The 11,759-nt window shown below is 34.6% G+C and overlaps 1 pseudogene; it reads right to left on the bottom strand.

The window, feature by feature from the left end:
• Positions 1–4,816: 4,816 nt before the first annotated feature.
• LOC123904363 lies at positions 4,817–10,140 on the bottom strand (annotated as a pseudogene).
• Between the last annotated feature and the right edge of the window lie 1,619 nt (positions 10,141–11,759).

Below are 11,759 nucleotides of genomic sequence, written 5' to 3'. Positions count from 1 at the left end.
GATTTTCGTGTGCTATGTGACTCAACTCCAATAAACTCACATCTCCGTCTTCTCCTTTTCTGCTCCCTCTACTTCTACAACTAACATCTTCGCCTCTCCATTCTCGTCCTCTTCATCTTCCATTATCATTACACGTAGTTGCCTATCAGGGCATTGGTGCAAAGGGTGAAATGCACCCCCACATTTAAAACACAACCTCTTCCTTCTTCTATCCATCAGCCCCTGATAAGGTAGACGGGTAAAACCTCTATCACGGGGCCTATTTTTTTTCTTCTCATGTTGGGCTTGATTTTCATTCCTTTGCCCAACAGATGGCCCTCTAGAACCTCCTGCTTATTTTCCTTTCACAAACACCCAGTCAGAATTGCTACTCTTACCCCCTCCAAAAGAGTTGGGACAATTTGGGCCAGACCCAGATCTAGGCCCACATTGGAAATTAGACCCACTTCCTCCTTTGACTTCTCTTTCTACAGCTCTGGTCACCTGTAGTAATTTGGTAGTGATAGAAAAGGCCCATTGTTTCTATCAAGTACGATTCAAATCACCTATTATTTATTCTATGGACCCAAACCAGTATGTTGACTACTGAATATGGAGAAGCTATCACTTTTAATGCTAGTCCTTCTTAGATTACAACTTTAAATCCAGGGCACTTATTTTAACGGGCACAAAAATGATCCGGTTATCTATTACTGACCAGTATGACATGCTTGTAGAAATTCTTTTTATAACTTAACAAATAATAGGACTATGGGAGATTACAAAGCTATATATGTATATATATACAAATGGGCTTATGGCCCAATACCTAATACTCTTAACAATGTTTCCCACCTTCCTTAATGTCTTTTGATAGATAAATTGTGTACTGGATTGTGAATTTTTGTAAACATGTGCTTGTATGATTTTGTGCATATATGTTACAGAGTCTTGAACAACAATGCCTATAAATTATTGGCGTGTGTGTGTGATTGTTGGATGCAGTATACAATCAATTGATCTATTTGCGTTCTCTGTTAGACTTAATGGCAATATTCTCACATCTCTGTTATTGTATGCATGTTCAAATTATTTATTTTAGTACTTTTATCAACTGACAAATTGATTTAAATATTGTAGTTAATCATACTCTTCCTACTTCTACCTTCAGATATGTTGCACTAAATGTGCTAATGAAAGCTGTAACTGCTGATGCTCAGGCTGGACAGAGGCACCGTGCAACAATTCTAGAATGAAACTAATGTTCAATTCGGAAAAGAGCCCTTGAACTTGTATATGTTCTGGTGAATGAAACTAATGTGAAGCCATTATTGGAAGTCAGCCTTACTACCAAAATTTGTCACTTCCTTACTTAGGGAGAACTAGAATAGAAAATTTGTATAGATCTGTGTAAAACTAGATTACTTACATGTGACTAGGCATTAGTTTAGATGCAAAATACATAATATTACTTACATTTTTTCCTGCTAAGGTTGGGTAGTTCCAGCCATTGATATCTCCACACAGCTGAACTAATAGGGAAGGGTTGAATTTGTTACGTCTAAATTTCAACCCAACTCTATTAAATTCTTTCTCGCAAAAATTTGTCCATCCAATCTTCTTCTGCATTTCACATTTTTAAATGTTATTAATTAAACATAATTTGAAAAACAAATATTTAGGTCAAATCAATTTTATTTTAATTACCCTTGAATGCTTTGCATATAATTCCAAAATATAATTATTTGTCGGGTCGGTCTTGAAGAACTCGTCTATGTAACCTATTAATTAAGAATTGTTGTTAGAATTGACACAATAATAAAGTTTAACAATAAAAAAAATGAATTAAATATATTTTTACCTTGTACAACCGGGTCAATATTTGTGTGTATGTAATCCTTTGCATCTATTCCGGGGACTGTTTATATGACGAGGTGAATCGTTTCCTGTTGAAGGCGTACGTAGTACCTGTCCTCGATTTCTTCCTTACTGACGACTCCCCCTCCCCTCTTGAAGCCGCCCCCAATCCCAAGGTCGTCAACATAGATGAAGAGAAAATAACTTGTAGATACGAGTTGCCTTTTGAATTTCTTCTTGCGCGTTGGTTGTTTGACACACATTCCGATATATATATTTCTCTGTCTTGTCTCATTTCTACCCTTTTCATGGCTGCCCTCGTAAGTCCGTCGTATTCATGGTGTTCTTGCTGTGAATATCGCTAAAACCCATTTTTCATTCTAAAACTCCCTTAGGTTTGAGTGATACTGTTTATTGTGTCCTTTATTTTATTTTTGGTAAAGCTATCGTGTCCTTTATTATCAAATTTTTAAAAACTATTGTAGAACCGTGAAAAAAAAAAAAAGTATATGCGATGTCCCTATTACCTTACTTATATTATTTGTATACAACCGCCACTTTTGCCCACAACACCATTTGATTCCCGCCACTTTCTTCCTATTTCCAACGATTATTCCTCCTTTCACTTTCAATTTTGGTTTTGCTATATCTCTCTTTCAATTGCTAAGCCGACATCCATTTTCGTGTTCACCGAAAATGTTGCATCTAATTTTTTAAAAGACTTCCTATATTCAACTTTTACGACCGTCTCCTTTGATTTAACGTTTCTTATGTTTTTTCTCATAATACAATAGTCATGATTACCGAAGAATTTACCTTATAAGTATTTGTGGCTCGTTTATTATAGCTATTATAACTATTGTGATTCATTTCTTTACATTATCTCCAAACATGCAAACATGTTTTAAACAATACATAAATGTTAACCGTAAACAATACATAAATGTTAACCGGTATACATGGTTGAGTCACATTCACTAATTCCGCATTAAGTATAAACAACTTTGACATGCCATTCTTTTGTCAATTAATATTGGGCCCGTTTGTTTTAGCTTTAAAAACATGGATTTTTTCTTAGCATTTTTGAAAATAGATTTTCTAAAATCGTTTTTCAAAATATTACAAGTTTTTTTTTAATTGAAACAATAATGTTAACATCATATAATATAAACACACACATTATTGAAGACCAAAACATAGTTAAAATCACAATTTTTTCAAAAAGTTATATTTCAAAATGATTTTTATGAAAATCTATTTGAAATAGCTTCAAAATTAAGTGATTTTTTTGAAATTTTGATTTCCATAAAAAGTTTCAATAAAATGATCAAATACCTAAAATAACATTTTAAGAATAACTATTCAAACCAAATTTTCATTTGAAGCTTTTATAAAAAATTTCGTTGTAATTTTTTTTTACACAAGAATCTATTTTAGAAAAATCTATAACAAACAATGCCATTACTAATATCATAATTCATTTGCTGATTATATATCTGTACTCACTTGCCATCAATAATTTATTTTCTGCTTTTAACCTAATGGTGGCAGGTTCAAGTCCTACTATACCCAAACAAACCTACCTTACACTCAGTCTATCACCAGAAGCGGATTCACCTTTGAATTAATACTTTTTATGAGTAAGGAAAAAATATATCCATATCCATATCTTTAGCATGAGGATCCTTGTAAGCAAAATCAAGAAATTCAATATATAAGTGTGCTTCCAATTATGTTTACTAAATTAAATAAAATTATATATATAAAAAAATTAAATTACAATTACCGAGAGGTCCACATTAAATAATGATATAATACTAATAATAATGATAGTTACAAATGAAGAAAATGAAAAATACTCAAAAATAAAAATAATTCCCACCTTTCATTTCACAAGCAAATACTTCTATGAGGAAGAAATTTTTTCCAAGGAGCATGTTTGATTTTTCATGGTATATACCATGAAAAAATTATGATTGTAGTTGAGAAAAGAAGCACCAAGAGAAACATAAGAGCCAATAACAAAATCAATATGCAAAGACAAAAACCAAGTTTCTCTCCCCAATAAAGTCTCTTATGGTAAGAGGAAATTCCTTTATCAACCTTAAAATCATCAAAATATATACTAACACCTGGATCTCTCATCCTAACCTCACTATCATGTAGCACAGAATTTGTAACACCTTGAACATTGTTGTTTACATAAATGTTGATGCAACAACAATCTTTTGACTCACCTTTGGTGCTTCTGTGGTGCAAGTGCATTGTTGCACCCACATTGTTTCCATCCATGTTGATGTATTCAAAGGATCCATCCTTGAATTTAGAGTCCATAATAATCACTGAAGTGTGCCACAATGTGCATTGAGAAGTTATTCAAGTTTTAAGGGGCTTCTAATTTCACCTTTTTCAATGAGTTAGATTTGATCTAGAGGTTGCCTCATGATGAAGGAAACTCAATGTTCTCTTGTTATTACTTGAAGCACACTCAAGTGGAAAATATCAATTATTTTCCATAAAAAAATACAGTAACATAGATTGTTAATTTTTCACATAAGCATTATTTATTTTTGAATTTATTATATGGTCCTCAAATTGTTCCAAAGCAATGAAAAATTCCATTCCTCACTAAAAGAGGACAATGGAGAAATCTGCCAATACAAACAGACGCACAATGTGGTGTGGGACAGTTTATGTACCCTTGATGGATCTCATGAAACATGACTAGATACATGTCACATTACTTCTATAAGTAATAAATTATTGTCTTTATGTGTATGGAATGACTCCAACTGACTTTTGAAACTCTGTGTGTTACTATTTTATTACTTTTCTTGAGATTTTGTGTTTATGACTATATATGTAGTGATGCCAACATGATTTTTTAACGTGTCTGTATCTTATTCTTATGTATCTTCAAAAGGTAGGAATCTAATATGATTTACGGTGAATAAATGGTTGAAAAATCTATACAAAGGTAGAAATTAATTAATTCTGAACATTCTCTACAAGTTATGGAATACAAAGAAAAGTTTAAACTCTATATTTTTCTAACTAAAGCAAAATTCTAGTTCCTCAATCTACAAACTACTTTATTGCACATCATTGAAACCAATTCAGACGCCTATACTTGCTTTCCTGTAATCACAGATTGTCTTATTGTGTTACAAAGCATGCTAACCATGCACGAATTCCTCGAATCTGTTCAAAGGGAAAAATCAAACTAGTTTTCTTCCACTGGGGTACTTGATTCTTCATTCCTTTTCTATTTTGGTCTAGGCATGCGCCGAATGCATCAATAGCATGCAAGGGAGGCATCACTTACTGTTTCGACTTCTGAACTGTTTTCAAGCTGGCGCCCAACTACTAACTTTAAAGGTTTCTAGACCTTTTATCTGATCTAAAATTCTGGTATACCACTTGTCCACGAGGAGTACTCAGTCACCAACTTTAGAAACATGGATGATTTGTCCTCTAATAGTCGTAAAGGGGTGTCAAACTCAGCAACTCGACCTGCAAAGCCATCACAAAATTATCCTGGTAAGCATAGATTAATGAACCATAATGCAAATCCAGTGGATAAAAAGAACAGAAAGAATGATAAGTTACGACTATTACAATACATACCATCACTGAGCACCAGAACTTGATCACTGTCAATGACAGTAGGAATACGATGTGCAATGGTGACCACAGTGCACTCTTTGAACTCTGTTCGAATGATCTTCTGGATAAGATTATCAGTGGCAGCATCGACGGATGCTGTTGCTTTATCAAGTACAAGTATTTTTGACTGCTTCAGTAGAGCTCGGCCAAGAGAAACAAGTTGCCGCTGTCCTACACTCCAATTGTCTCCATTTTCTATAACTGCAGGTTTCAAATTGCGTGTTAAGAAAGCTACTTATGACTCCAAACACTTTTCTTTTTCTTTTTTTAACATTTGTATATTGACTTCACATCGTTTCTTTCTCTTTTTTTAATATCGGTTTTATGTATGTTTTTAATGTAAGATATCTTGGCCTCTCTCGTATTCCTTCATCCTTCCTTAGTAACAATACTTCTATTTCAATTAAAAATAATAACTCATCTGTTACAATATTACTATATATAATAAGAATGCAAAACCTCTTCCAACATGCATATACATAAAGAATACTAACCTCCCAAATGTCTTTATCTGAGTGCTCCTCAAGAGGATCAAGATTGCCTCGAATGGTCCCTTCAAATAAGTTTGGATCCTATGGTATGATACTGAGATGACTTACTTGGGTCAATAGTTCCATGGGGAAAGCTAACAAGTCATACCATGCAGAAAGCAAACACAAAGGTGGACAGTAACTCCATACCCAGGCAGAGCCACTCAATAGCAGCAAGACTGCAGACGAAAGATCGTGCAAAACAATCAAGAAGATAGAGGTTTCTCTTCATGAACCTTTTTTCTTGTCCGAAACCCCTGATGGTTGATGCTCCAGCAATTGATTCACCAAAAAGATTTATAATTGGTGATTTCTGGATGCTTACAATTCGGACTAGTTCCCTCGATGAAGCCATGTAGTATTTCTGCAACGAAATTGGTCATCGTTAGAACAACTAATAAAATAAAATCGTAATGCAACGAGAATTAAAAAATTAAACACAACAATTTTTCTTTTACCTGCCATCCACAAACAAGCAATGGCCATTGGGATGACTAAGAGCAAAACTTGCCATGTAACTTCTGTCATTACGCCAACAATACCAATATAAGCTGTATTGTTGTTGCAGCAAACCCACCGAGTCTAAAAGGGATGTCAAGATCCACAACACTTTGATCAACTGAAACCTGGATGGATACAGATGATACGTTACTATTGTCTTACCATATACAGGGAAAAATAAGTAAATGAAATAAAACATACCCGGTTCAAGATCCTTCCAGCTGGTGTAGAGTCAAAGAAATACATCGGTGCATGAAAAACACATCTAAGCATCTTCAAGAATAGCTTCTGTGCAGCCGCGAGACCAAATGTAGCGACTAGAACAGCCCTTACAAATATAAACCAAGAACCGCCAAAAGCAAGGGCCATGTAAACAAGAAGAAGAGCCATGGGAGTTACTTTGGGCTCATCTCCTTCTGTTTGAGGGTTAGCCCACGCCATCCACCAGTTACTAGCAATCTGAAGGAACTGAAATAACGCTTGTGCTATGATTATGAGTGGAATCAATAAACCTTTATATGCCTCTGCCATGTATGAAAGATACACCTTCATGCTTACTCTACCTCTAACCCTCTCCTCTTCCTGAACAAGCTGTTTTTTTCTAGACCTTTTTGCTTTTTTCTTCTCCTTAGTTGTTTTTTGATCTGAAGATGATGGTCCCTCTTGCATTTCCTTTGTCAAACTGTCGATATCGTTAGCAGAACACATGGACTTCTTACTGAATCTTCAAGAGGAGTGAGAAGGAATATCCATAGCCTCTATGGCTTCATGGTGAGCTGAAACTAGAGCTTTAAAATCTGTTCCTGCTTGTAAAAGATCATCATACTTTCCGGCTTGTATGATGCAACCTTCCTTGAGAACCTTCAAAAATGGAAAGATAAATTTAGAAAGAATCGTCTGCGCTTCATATGAACTGCACAATCATACTCCTAAGTTATTTTAAAATTTCAAACTTTGTAGTGAAAATCGAATTAAAATTCCATATAACATTGTACATTTGTCAAAGGATTCTTCCCAGTCCTTCAAAGAAATATATTTAATAGCTTTATAGACAAAGATAAATTACAGATGCATTGCTAATAAACAGATCCGAGATCGAAGTTGTAAAAAATATGGATTTATTTGAAAAGCAGCGAAAGTATTAGCAATGGATTTAAATTTTTTTTTTAATGGCAGCAATGGATTTAATTAACATATAACTGGTTAGAAATACAAAAATTTCATGTAATCAATCTTTGAACTGGTTCTTCTGTGTGTTTTTAAAATGTTTACCAATTCTATCTGTCAAGTAGTAAATATCTAGAATGCATAATTGCCAAAATTTACTTAGCTTTCTTTCTTATCGAACATTGAATAAAAATAATATCAAGAAACATGATTCAAAACATAATCTCTATACACAGTTATGATATTCAAACTTGATATAATGAACCTGCACGTAAACCATATGTAACACAAAAAGAAAGAACTAATAATGTAAACATCAATAGGGTATGAGATGAGTTTGAATTTGAAACATCACGTTGAAATAAGCGAAGGCATCTGAAACCCTGGAGCATGCATCATGCATGGAATGCACAATTCTCAAATGTGAAATGGAGTGTAACCATTAACTTTGCCACTTATTACGTAAATGCACGAATATGCAAGAAAATATGACACAGCCATACCAGTATCAAATCAGTAGCTGAAGAAATTCAACTTGATGGGTCACAAAAATGACAATTTTGTTTGCTAGTACCGTCAACATATACTCCTGCAGTTCCATATCATTAATTAAGCAAATACAATTAAGTTAAAACAGTTACATCAACTATGTGTTAAGGAAAACTAACCCTAAACAACTCTGATCCAGTGTGTGCATCAACTGCGCTGAACGGATCATCAAGAAGATAAATGTCAGTATCTTGGTAGAGTGCTTCTGACCCCCGTTTAGGTTTATACCTCTATCACCAATAATTGTCTTATCTCCATGTGAGAAAAGTTCTAGATCCTTTTTCAGTGAACAAGCATGAATAACATTCTTGTACTTTGCTTTGTCCTTTGGGCTTCCAAAGAGTATATTTTCTTCTATAGTTCCTGATTGTATCCATGCTGATTGGGAGACATATGCAGAAGCGCTTAAAAAATTGTTACAAAACAAAAGACTAAGGGTCTGTTTGGATAAACAACTTAATTGAGCACTTATAGCATAAACGCTTATCAAATAAGTGCTTATGCATAAGCTATTTCTATAACAAAAGATAAGATCAAGTCAAAATATTTCCATATAAAGCAATATGTTGTTTTCATAAGCTTCCCGGGAGAACATAGAAAATAAGCTGAAAATAGCTTATGGACATGCCATGAGTTGTTTTCATATGCTCAAACAGTATACAAGTACTTATGCTAGTAGATAGCATCAATTAAGTCATTCCAAACATCCCCTAAAATGCAAAAAAAGAAGAAAAAAAAAATATATATAGATGGAATTAAAATCTTAAGTACACAAACACACTTCACCAGAAAGCTTAGGAATTTCTCCAAAGGATGCAAGAAAGAAAACTTGATTTCCCTGAACCAACCGTACCACAAACCACGACACGCATCCCTTTTTCACCTTTCATATTTATCTCAGAAAGAGTAGGCTTGGCAGATGAAAGGTCCCAAGAGAATTCACTATCCTTAATTTCTATGGCAATGTTAGAAATTCCTTGTGGCAAGACAATAGTTGCATCTTCCTGCAATTCTTCCTCGAGTAGGAAACAAGATAAACGATCAATAGAAACTTTTGTCTGGAAAATTCCTCAATGGTTCTTGGAGGATCCTGAAAGTCGCTAGAGCAGAAAGTACACCTCCTGCAGTTAGCTTACCGCCCAACAATATGCAAGTAGCGAAAGTGACAGCTGAAACAAATATAGGTGAGCTCCAGAACATGAAAGTTATGAAAGCCTGAGAATATAGGGCTTTCCTAAGCCACTTGAACTCTACTCCCACGTATTTCCTCCAATCTTATTTGATATCTGTCCTCCCAAGCATGCAGCTTTAGAATCCTCATGTTCCTTAGGCACTCAGATGTTTTTCTCATTCTTTCATCCTTAGCAGCCATTAATTTGTCTTGATAATCTTCTTGGATCCGAGCCATGGGAACAGTGACTACAATAGAAATGATTGTGGCAACAAGTGTTACAATGGAAGTAATTCAAGCATTCTTATACAAAATTGTGAGGGCTAGAATAATCTGCAGAGGAAGCATCCACATGTCATGTAGATACCAAGAGTAGTCCCCTACCCTCTGAACATCAATAGCCATAGCCATGTAGTTAACATTCTCACCACTTGTGTGACTCTGCCTGGCTAAGCTCGATAACCTAAGCCCCTTTTGATATACCATCGCTGTTAAAGCGGACCTAACATGCATCCCCAAAATGTCCACTCCTAGATACCACTGCCTCGTTGTGAAGGTCTCCACAAGCTTTGCAATGAAGAATGTCCCTGCAAGGACATACCCCTCGTGAGGGTAAGTCTCTATACCACTCAAGTAATCAACAAAGTAACTTATCATAAATGGGCCTAAATATGAGACAAGAGTAGTGACACCAGCAAAAATGGCATTAATAGCTGCCATCTAACTTATCATAATTACTTTTGGAAAAGTAACATATGATCAATAAGATATAAGCATAATTACTTAGGATAGAAAATGGTTTACTTGAACTGATTCGACATCACAACATGCTTAAGTTTTTGTTGAAAGGAGAAAAAACAAATTAGGAATGCTACTATTTCTTAAATTATATAGGGATAATATAGAAAAAAAAACTCTAAACTCCAGCTATAGGATGTAAATTATATAGGAAAATTATAGAAAAAGAACTCTACATTTTGTGTTGAAAGGAGAAAAAACAAATTAGGAATGCCATCTAAACTCTTCTAGACTATTTCAGAATATTTACAAAGCACATTATTAACAATGCATTAGAGTTGATTCCAGAGGCCACATCAAACATTATGCAGCATACAAAATGATTTTAAGATCCCACCTCATATGATTTGGCAAAGGCGTCAAACACATTCTACATGCTTATTATTGTTCCTGTTTCCCGTATTTCCTCAATATATGATGATATATATTCACTTCACCTTCGAATATAAAATGTGTACTGTCATACCCCAATTTTTGACCTAAGATCCCACCTCATATTCTCATCATTTGCATTCTATGCCCCACTAACAAAAAATACAAGATATCTTGTTGTGCTTGCTTCTTTGGTGAGACAGAGGTTTTGAAATATTTTCCGAGTACAAATCTTCATGATCATATCTACCCGACTTTACAAGACAATTTTGAGCAATCTACAAATCCATTTGAGATGCTTGATGGCTGATCTCAAAGAGGGCATTTGATACTATGAAAAATTTGAGGCCAAAAGGTTTCTTGAAGTGGAAGAAATCAAATTAGAAAGTGAAGGTCTCATTACTTTTGGAATTCTCAAACACTTGGAACTTTTTCTAAGAGTTTTGACCTTACCAAGTGCATGACTTTATGGACAATGATAAATTCAAGCAATCATTTTTCATGATAGAGGGATGTATTTGAAGTTGACATGGCATAATTAATTATTGTGAAAATATTAAACCAAACGCTCATGGGAATTGGAAGATACGAAGTTCCAAAGTTGAGGATTCGGAGTTGTGAAAATGGCCAGAAACTTAGGAATATTTTCCAAGTGTTTTTCAGTGACAATTTGGATTTTGGATGGCCGGTTTCCTAATTGATCCAGGATGATTTAGCTCCGGTGTTCAACATACAAGTTGTATTATGTAATGCCCTCTTTCCATTAGTACCAATATAATAATTTTATTTTGCTTTAGCAGCATGCTTCGAAGAGAAGTAGACATGACAAAGCTGATTTAAAGAGCCAATTTCATGTCAAGTCTCATGTCAAACCCTTGCCAAACCATGAGATCTCACTTTACAGGCCTATATGCATTACACAAATACTTGAAGCATTATCCAAGTGACCTTGATAAAATTTGCTTTTCTCCAACAACTCTTGCATTGAGCCTTGTGATTGTTTCTTCTGATCACACTCCATCTCAAAGCTCAGAAGCAACCATCTAAACTCAGAAAAATCATCCCTATTGCCCATTAATCAAGCTACTGTCACCTTGGAACCATAAAGCTGTTTCAACCACTTTTGAAACTTATGGACAAACCAACATTGGTATTCAACCAAACCCAAT

This window comes from Trifolium pratense, linkage group LG2, assembly GCF_020283565.1.
Source record: "Trifolium pratense cultivar HEN17-A07 linkage group LG2, ARS_RC_1.1, whole genome shotgun sequence".
In the NCBI taxonomy this organism is placed as follows: Eukaryota; Viridiplantae; Streptophyta; class Magnoliopsida; order Fabales; family Fabaceae; genus Trifolium; species Trifolium pratense.
The sequence above is the reverse complement of the archived record's forward strand: the minus strand, read 5'-3'. Positions and strand labels throughout refer to the sequence as shown.